We start from the raw sequence: 10,895 nt of genomic DNA on the forward strand, positions 1-10,895 counted from the left end.
AATACTTCGATTCCGGCACAAATGAGCGGTTGCTCCGGAGTCAAAGATCTAATTTTCCTCTGCTCCCGCCGCTGCCATAGTGCTCACTTGCATTGAGCGACGCGAAAAATACGTCATGCCCACTTCTCTTTCTTCTTTTCGACAGTCTGATTGGAACACTGGGATGCAATAAGAGACCCAAATTCCTTGCACCGGTAGCACTTCACGTTGGTCACTGCTAGCCATTGCACTAAGGGCCAGAATCGCAATCTAGCGGAACTAAATTAATTACTCCAAAACGAAGCATTTCTGACACATGGTGTCTTCGGCAAAGTTGTTTAACATCAGCAGGGGCATCTACTGCTTAGAACGTAATAGTTCGCAACTCGTCCACATAGGTGGCGCCATCATCTAACTTCTTTGTTTTACGTCCTAGAGACTTGGTTCCTTCGGCAAAGTTGTTTATTTTGGCAAAATAAATAACTCTTTCTCAGACGTCAAAATTCCACAGCCTACTGTTTTCGAGTTATTTAAAAAATAAAAACCAATCAATGAAAAAACAGTTGTTTAAGCTTATTTTGACATTTTTACTAGAAACCACGTGAGTTTTTTTTTTTTCCTAATGCAAGTGAGTCAAACCAAACACATTGTATGGGAATATGTTGAATATTATCATTAAAAACTCAAAATAAAAATACAAATTCGTAAAAATAGTGTGAATTTCAAGCCTTAATATCTCACAAAGCGCAAAAAATCGCAAGTTCAAATTTTCAGCAAATACGAAGCAATACTAGGTGAACATACTGTAAAAAATTCGGAGAGGTATTTTTTGGTGTTTTTGAGATAAGAGCTTTTTAGTAACAGTATAAATATAAGTAGTGTCAGCATGTAACTTTTTACTGTTACACTTTAGAGAGTTTATGTCTTCGAAAAAGTTGTTCATTTTGACTAAATAAACAACTTTTTCTTAGACGTCAAAATACAATGTTTTCGAATTATTGCATATAAATTAGATTATATTGAGAAAAAATTACAATTAAACACATTTTGATGCCATAGTATGAACTATTTTTATTGTTTTTACTTTTATGATAAATAGTAGGCCATGAACATGTCAGTTTCGTGGAGCTACAGTTTCACAATCTTCGACCAACGTCCTTTCCATCCAGGAACAGATCCACGAGCTTTCGACAAGATATTTCGCGCTCTAAAATTTAAAAAGGTTGACAAAATTGGTTAAGCATAAAACATTTTGAAAAAGACATGCCAAAAATTAAAAGATATCTTGACCCATGCTGAAATAGTTAACTGACATTTGCATGACCTACTATGTATCGTAAAAGTAAAAACAATAAAAAAAAGTTCATAGTATTGCATCAAAATGTGTTTTAATATAAGATTTTATCAATAACATCTAGGTTTTATACAATAATTCGAAAACAGTAGGCCGTGGAATTTTGACGTCTAAGAAAGAGTTGTTTATTTAGTCAAAATGAACAACTTTTTCGAAGACATGAACTCTCTAATGGGTAGCAAGCAGTAAAAAGTTACATGCTGGCACTACTTATATTAATACTGTTACTAAAAAGCTATTATCTCAAAAACACCAAAAAATACCTTTCCAATTTTTTGGCAGTATGGTCACCTAGTATTGCTTCGTATTTGCTGAAAATTTGAAGTTGCGATTTTTTGCGCTTTGGGGAAGATTCAAAAATTACGTCCATCGTTTTTCGGGATTTCTAGACCCCCCCTCCCCCCTGTGTCACGCAATTTTCCTATACCCAATACACGTTCTGTCACGCTTTCCAAGACCCCCCCCTCCCCCAAATGTTGGACGTAATTTTTGAACGTTCCCTTGTGAGATATTAAGGCTTGAAATTTACACTATTTTTTCAAATTTGTATTTTTATTTTGAGTTTTTAATGATAATATTCAACATATTCCCATACAATGTGTTTGATTTGACACATATGCATTAGGAAAAAAATTAAACTCACATGGTTTCAAGTAAAAATGTCAAAATAAGCTTCAAAAACTATTTTTTCATTGATTAGTTTCTATTTTTTAAATAACTCGAAAACAGTAGGCTGTGGAATTTTGACGTCTGAGAAAGAGTTATTTATTTTGCCAAAATAAACAACTTTGCCGAAGGAACCAAGTCTCTAGGACGTAAAACAAAGAAGTTAGATGATGGCGCCACCTATGTGGACGAGTTGCGAACTATTACGTTCTAAGCAGTAGATGCCCCTGCTGATGTTAAACAACTTTGCCGAAGACACCATGTGTCAGAAATGCTTCGTTTTGGAGTAATTAATTTAGTTCCGCTAGATTGCGATTCTGGCCCTTAGCGCATTGGTACTTGCTTAGACTTGCTCAGGAACGCTTCTTCGCCTTGTTTCGTATCGCTTGAAACTTTCACGTCTTGTAAGATCTTCGCTTTGACGATGCCCGCGGCTCGATTGATGCCGGATGACTCCAGGCCGAGGATCATCGAATCATAGGGGGGGTGGGGGTAAGACGGACATGCTAAGGAAACACTCTATTTTGACAGTATAAACAATGAGATAATTAAAATTTTACCTCTATACTATTTACTTCAACTAAGGTACTTTACAGTCTGCAAGTCGATTTTGCAACAAAATTTGATTTTCCATGACTTTTGAGATATTTAAAAAGTTATCTCCAAATGTATGTTTTTCAACAACAGTGTGGGTAAGACGGACCGGTAGGGTGGGTAAGATGGTCACGTTTGGAAAATTAGCTAATAAGCCATTAATTGTGTTAAATGATGTTCATGGCCGTTTATATTCGGTAGATCAATCATAGTAGAATCTAAATTTGGCTTTGAATCTCTTATCGAAACGTGTTTTTGCAAATTAAAGCCCATTTTGTAAATTGGAAACATCCATACACTGGTAAACGCCTAACGGTATGCAATGCTCTGGAAACTTTATGAAGTGCAAACTGTTCCAACAACAAAATCTTTATATATAAAAATGCAGTGACATACGTGGGACCGCGCATAACTCGCGAACGAAACGTCCGATTTGGGTCATCTTTGTTTTGTTCTGTTAGTTTTCACCCAAGGAAGGTTTATGAGCCGAAAAACATTGAAAAATTTGGAATTTTCGAAAATTGGGTTTTCAGACATTTTGAACGGGGACTGGGACTTGGCTAGGGAAACGTCAAAAAACGCAGTAGGCAAGACAAAGTTTGCCGGGTACAGCTAGTATCTAATATAATGATTTTTTAAACAAAAAATCAATATAAAATGCTTTACACAGCTTCCACAATCATTGTTGTACTCCAAAGATTTCAATCTGTGAACAATATGTGGGTTTTAATGTGTTTCTCATGGCACTATCAAAGTAACCCCAACACTGTCCGTCTTACCCCCACGCAACGCAAAATATTTATTCCACCACCGTTATCCATAAGCCATGAAATTTACCTGAATTTCGTTGTGTATGGGACGGAACAGTTTAAAACAACTGGGAAACTCAAAATAAAATGCGAAAACTTAGCAATTTAATGTTAAAAAAGCTTACCAGGTGGAGCTGCAGGACAGCTGAAAGCAAAGCCTGGACCCTTTCCCTACTTTCCCCCTACTATGACCAATACTCACGATGGACTAGACGATGTCGTCAACTTGAGCAAAGTGTGCAGTATTTAGTATTGGGTCGTAGCAGTTATCAAGTGTCGCTTACTGTTCCCATCCCACCCGTATTTTGTGAAAGCTCTAAATATGTAATGTTTTGATACTTTTGAAGACTACTCAGTGACAATATCAGAACTAGCGTTTGTAGCCGGTATGGGCAACTAGTTTTTCTGACATCATCTCCAAACAATAATCAAAAACATCCCAAGTTAATTCATTGTGCATTCTGAAAGTTATTTCAAGTTAATTACCAATATTGTTATGATGAACCGATGTTGGTCATCTACAGCACTGGAATCATCTTCAAATAACTCTCTTTTTGAGCTTCCATTTGATGTTGTGGGCATAAAACTTATCAGTCGAACGCCTTATGTTAATGTACAGGGGATGGCCAAAATGTTTGGGATAGGCAACTTTTTTTTCTCCCACAAAAAAATTCAACATGCTGTAACTTTTTATAGAGTGCATCAAAGAATCTCAAATTTTGACTGTTTGTCAATCTATTATGTGTGCATCATTGGTACAAATTTGGGCTCGATTGATTAATTTTTCGCGAAGTTAGAACCGTTCGCGTAAAACACTATTTTTTAGACAACTCATTTTTGAGCTGTCATAACTCGGAAACCAGTGAACCAAATTGAATGAATTTTTTAACGTTTATCAACAATATATTGATACTCAATACGACGTTATAAAATGTAATATTTTCTCACGGCGAATTAAGTTATATCGGGTTGAATTTTTTACCCATATAGAGGAAAATAAGCAAAATTAACAATACCACACAAAAATTATTAAATGTGTTTTTCCTTCAATCTAAATAGGCTCTAATATATCTGATTAGAGATAATTTGAGAACAGAAGTGGAAAATCTTTGAATATCAACACTAAAATTCATTCACATTAATGTAAAAAAATTACATTTTTTCGAGAAAAGTCCAAAAAGTGTCAATCCATGATAACTTTTTCAACGTTTAATAAGTATCTATGTTTTAATAGTTTGTGAAGCATTTACATATTGTTAGTGTACGTTCAAAATTTCATTCAATTCGGTTTACTGGTTTCCGAGATATGACAGCTCAAAAATGCGTTGTCTAAAAAAAGGTGTTTTACCCGAACGGTTCTAACTTTGAGAAATATTAATCAATCAAGCCCAAATTTGTACCAATGATGCACATATAATAGGTTGACAAACAGTCACAATTTGAGATTTTTTGATGCGCTCTATAAAAAGTTATAGCATGCTGAACTTTCTTGTGAGAGAAAAAAAAGTTGCCTATCCCAAACATTTTGGCCATCCCCTGTACAGTTAATGCATCCTATGTCGTCGCTAGTCGTCTTTTGCTTATCTGTGTTCATCTCTTGTATCCCTATGAAGTCTGAATTATCCTTATGTCCACTGTATCATAGCATAGTTTATACTACATTCAAATTACTACAGTTTTCCATGTTTCTGGATCCTGACAAAAAAATAAGATTAAGTTTTAATTTTGATCACATCATAACTCCTGCTCTTTTGCTTTTATTGTCATAATATCGACTAAATCAGGTCGTAAGGTAAGGTCGGTTAGTTGGTTATTGTATTAGCAATTGAAACTAATAAAGATCATTAATCAGCTATGGTGTACTCATCCCTAACAGAATCTATAAAAATTAACAAATCTCATTTAAAAGTAATAATTTCCTTCATAATCTTCTAATAGCAGTCAATTTGAATGTTAACATAAAAGCTTCAACTGTAAGCAAACTTGTCTCGGCGTCACAGTGCTTGGAGTAAACTTATGATTAATACACCTAAGGGAGCCCCTAGGATTCTCAGCATCGGTCATGTCTATAACAACATTTCCTACTCTCACGTTATTCTTATAATGCCAACTACATTGAAAACGTCAACGTATAGAACCTGTCACGATGTCCACCTAGTCAAGTAGTGAACCATTTCTGTCGAGTTTAGTCAAGTCACGACGTTCCGGCGTCAAAAATACGTCTTACACGTGACCAGTGGATCTATTTGATGGTTGATCACACGTTGGAAACAGAATAGTTATGTTCTTACCTTAGGTGTTTTTTATGATTTTTACTCACGATTCCTCTTCATTTGGGCTGCAAAACGGTGAGTCGATAAAGAGAGCGTCCAACATAGCTCTGGTCCTCACAAGTTCCTACCTCATGCTTCCATGGGTCAAGCGATGACAAAGGCCGCCAGGTAAGAGTTGTGTGCTTAGCTGGTAGTGCAGCCTGGGCACTGTTGTCCTTATGACTTCAGCTAGATTGAGGAGGAACGACCCGAGCGTCTGTTCACCAAGGAGGTGCGGCTCAAACAGCGTCTGTTCTGGCATCCAGCGGCTGAGTAAGAAACGCTGCACCACGCCCAGCTAGATCCAAGGTGGTAGCCCCATCAGTGTGGTCGTCCCAGTGTTGGTTGAGACGTTTAATAGAACTGGCACGAAGGCCCTTCGGCGAGACAGAAATGTTGGCGTAGGCCCAATAAGCCATCCGTAAAAATCCCCATTGCGAATAACATAGGCTACTATGTACAGCAGAGACCACTCCGGCCTTAGCCCGGTAAGGTAAGTCCTCTTCATTCGATTCCGTTGTTTATGATGAATGGTGTTTTGCTTTCACTTTCTTCCGTGGTGATAGAAATACTCGGAGTAGTTATTTTGCTCATGTAAAAGGAAGGGAAAAGAAAAGAAAGGAAGGAAAGGATATGATTAGTAGTTGATATTCGGTACAGTAGTTTGAGAGGTTGTGGTGATACGCTGGGTTCAGTTTTTATATGGCTGGTCGATTCGCAAGATGAAAATATGTAACAATCCAATGTATTCACTCAATGGCTGTTCAGAATGGTTCCACGGACATGGATAGCAAATCATTAATTTTTCAACATATCGGATGTGTTTTAAAAATCGTTTATTTATGTAATGTACTTTTTCCCTGAAGTACGAAAATGCGCGATCGCGAGTTAATGATTTACATTCCATCTTCAAGGGATCCCTACAAGCTCAATGCATCATTCTAGCACTTTAGAATATCAGCGTTGATGAAGCTGTTCAAATATTACGTAACATGTTTGGGGAAAAAAAATAGATTTTATTTACTCAAAATAAATTACATTACATAATCTTTCAACAACCCTTTACTTGTTCTCCCAAGAACCCTGCCTCGACCAAGTTGGCAGGACGCTGCCCAAACCCTCTCTGAACTAAAGGGCAGGGAAAAAGCTTATTTATTGCCGCCTCAAAATTAGATCCCATCACAAAAGCGTGTAGCCAGGTAAATAATTGTTTATTTTTTGCACTTTTGACATGTGTATTCTCTCATGGAGTGGTTTAATAATCATCAACTGATAAGAAGACAGAGGCAATCGTAAAAGCACAGATAACAGATGTTTATGCTAGTACAAATTTTTCGCAGAATCCTGTGTAAATGTTCAAAACGATATACGTTGGCTCACTACCGCCATCTACTCAACTGATTGCGGCATTACATCTAACTTGAATGCAAGAATAGTTCAAAGTTCCAGTTTCATTCAAGATCGAATACAATCTTGAATGTAAAATTGCGTAGTGCATGCAATCTTGAAAGCGATCACTGACTATCGATCACTGCGCCATCTCTAAATGATTGCCACTTGAGTTTCAGCTGCTCGTTACATACGAAATGGCTGTTGAGCATTTTTACACACATTGCCAATATAAGCATAAACGTCTGTTATCTGTGGTAAAAGAAAGCCAAATTTCAGCTCTTCACGCTAACCTGAAACTACTCATCGCCTGGGTCGATTCTACCCGGATTTTCATGTTGTTAGCAGTTGTCAAAATCCGGGTAACCCGAAAACCCAGATTGGTTTAATCTGGGTAAAGATCTGGGTAATCGGCACTTTGTCACTTTTCGGCTTGAGAATATGGCAGCGGTCAGACAAACGTTGGCAATTATGAATGTTTCCACGAAAAATATGAGGATAAATGACGGGAAAACAGTGGAATTCTTCCAGGGAACTGTTTTCCTGCATCAAGTAAGTGAACAGCACATGGGAGTTGGGAGCTTTTTATCAAAAGTCTAAATTGGAAATAAATTAACAAAATCAAGGTCCAGGAGGAGCTGGGTACCGGTTACCCACATTTTGTCACCAACATCGGTAACCCAGATTTGAGTAAAGGTGCCTTTACTCAGATTAGAGTAACTGCAGTTTTGCTCAATCTGGGTCGCTTTGACATCAATCTGGGTAACTGAGGGTTAGCGTGTTAAGTGACAGAACTAGTCAGTGGTCCGTCTTACCCAATCAGACCTGTGCACCAATTTATTTTCCATAACAATTTCTATCACAAAGTACCTGCTTTAATATTTCCGAAAACAAATGTATGTAAACAATAGAGTTAATAAACTATAGAGGACGAATGTCGCTGCTGTTCCCTTTGTTCTCGTTCGCAAACATCCCGGGTATCTATCTGTCAAACTGCATACTTTTTCGCTTTGACACTTATATCCCTCCCTATCTTCGCCAGCAAGAGATGTTGCGGCGGCGACGCCAGCGACATTCTCCCTCTATAGTTTATTACCTCTATTATGTAAACTTGTTGGACCTCTTCTCTTTCCCAACCCGGCGTAGAACGAGCTTTGTCAATACGTGAAATCGTCTAGGACAGAACTTTGGAAATGATTAAAATTTAATAAATAATAAACCGACGGTATACTCTGTGAATTGATTGTATGACCAAAATTAAATGTCAAATCAACATTTTGGAATCACGTTTGTCTATGTACTGTTTCTGCATCACTACATTAAAGAACATAGATTGAGTATTTTACATCGTGTACATTTTATTACATAATTTTATTGTTTAGTCAACCACGGATTTGATTCCAATGGAATGTACCTTGCAAGGTACCCGTGGGAATACACAGCTATACCGTTAAGGACCCCTATCGGGTGACAATTATCTTTCTCAGTCAACTATATGTCGTTCACACCAGGTTCGATCTGGTACTAAATATCCCGAACGAGCCAGAGCTTTGTGAGAACTAGGGGTAGGCGGGGCATAATGAGCACCTTGTATTTTCTCTTTGAATCTTCAAATTAACAAAACAAATTGCTTGATTGTAGCCTAATTATCTAAAATCAAATGAGTTGATGACAAAACATCAGTCAAAAAATCTGTTTACCTTGAAAAATTAATCAAAATGCGTAAAGTGGTCATGTACTGGGAAAATATTATAAGAATCAGGTGACCTAAAATAAGGTTTTGGGAATCGAAATCACAACTTACTGGGCATCTATCGATTTTCTTGATATTCCATACGCCAATGAAATGTATTTGTAACACTTTTCAACTATTTGTATAATTATTTTGTTGAAAAACCCAGATTAATCCACCTAGTGGTGATGATAGTGCCTTTCTCGTCGAATATGTACTCATAAACTTTTCTTCGACGCAACAATTTTAACAAAGCCATCATCGATTTTCGAAACTTATTGACGATACATATTCCGATGTTATGTTCAACAACAAAACAGAGCAGAAAAAGATCAGACCTCTCAGTTGACTGCTTGACCACCTTAACCCTAGTCGTGTATTGGGGTCATTGTGACCCAATTCCATCCACTACGGCAGCGGGGTTAGCGTCAGCTATGCTTGAAGAAGGTTAACTTTATTCACAATCACAGATCACTTTGTGATCTTCGCCAATGTTTATTTCAGCACACTTTAGGCTATATTTTATTATCATTGGTAACACGATTAATGTAAAATTTGACCTTCCTACGAGGAAAATGCAGAAAATGTAGATTTTCCATTCAAATTTCAATCGCAGTGAGAAGAGTGAGGGCTCAACCAGCCGCACCCAAACTGTGAGCAGTAATTTTCGAAGCATAAGGAGATTGGAGATTGAAAAACTGTATAAGGTTGATGCGATTAAATTATATTTTTATATCCCTTTCGTGACGAACCAGCACAATTGTGCTGTTAAGCAATAACAGTTTTGTGATTTTTTTTCAACTGTTTAGTCTTTGGTTTACCTGATGTAAATTATTTTGATGATTGAGCCATTACATATACTTGTATGTGTGCAAACAAACTTTTGTTTATGTTTTGTGTGAAATTTACCACAACAAGTTAAACAAAAAGTGAGCAAAAATCGTAAAACATGAAAAAGTTTTATCCGTCACAAATTTTTATTTTTTTAATTTTTCTAGGTTGTCAAAGTTAGGAATCGAAAGACAAGGAGTAGTTGTGGCAAATGCTGAAGAAAAAGTGTTGATATTTTAAAAAGTCTGAGAGTTCTGGAGAGCCAAATTTGAGCAATTTGTATGGAAATTTCACTTTTTTGAACACCGTCACGAAAGGGATATAAAACGTTGATCCATCCTACTATACATTTACACCGCAGGAATCTGAAATGGTGTGATTTGAAGAGATCGCTTTGGTCACGATTTCGTTCTCTCGCATATATGAAGACTTTGATCATTTCTTCATTTATAATCTTACCCAACGTTTACATGCTATCAAAAAAGCCACAATTTGATTTATCGCGTCGCCATTTATTTTTTTAACCTTCATAATTTTGCTATTTGATGTGCAGCTTGCATGGGTTTGGTTAAATTTTACGTTTGACTACTTCCGGCGGGACACCTGGAACTGATTCCGGTTGTCTAAGATATGGTCTTAGACTACGTTTTTGTCAACTGTTCATCACGTGACCTGAAAAGCCGGAAATTGATGTGATTTGAGGCTATTTTCTTGCTAACCGTTCGGCAAATTTTTGAAAATGCCGCGATTTTATGTATCGCATGCATGGTTTTGGTTCACTTCTATCAAATCACACCCGCAACCGATTCCGAACTACTGTGGCATGAGACTATTTTCTTGTTGACCGTTCAACAGATTATCAAAAACGCCGCTATGGTTTAGTTCTTTTCTATATTTTACCACTTCCGACGCGTTACTCGTCTTGTCACCAATTCTGAAACACTACCGGTTCTCCCAAATATGGTCTGAGATTATTTGTTGGTTAACCGTTTATCTTGTTACTGAATAAGTCATCGATATGTCGCATGTATTGGTTCTCTTTTACATTTGATCATTTCTGGCGGGACACCCGTAATCAGTTCCCTAACACACTGATAGGGCTTGCGTCTATTTTCTTGCAACTGTTCATCATGTTACCTAAAAAGCCGTGATTTGAGGTATCGCATGCATGGGTTTGGCGTCACTTCCGGCCCGGATCCGGTTGCGAAACACTACCGATAGTCTCTTAA

This window comes from Aedes albopictus, chromosome 2 (assembly GCF_035046485.1).
Source record: "Aedes albopictus strain Foshan chromosome 2, AalbF5, whole genome shotgun sequence".
Taxonomy (NCBI): Eukaryota; Metazoa; Arthropoda; class Insecta; order Diptera; family Culicidae; genus Aedes; species Aedes albopictus.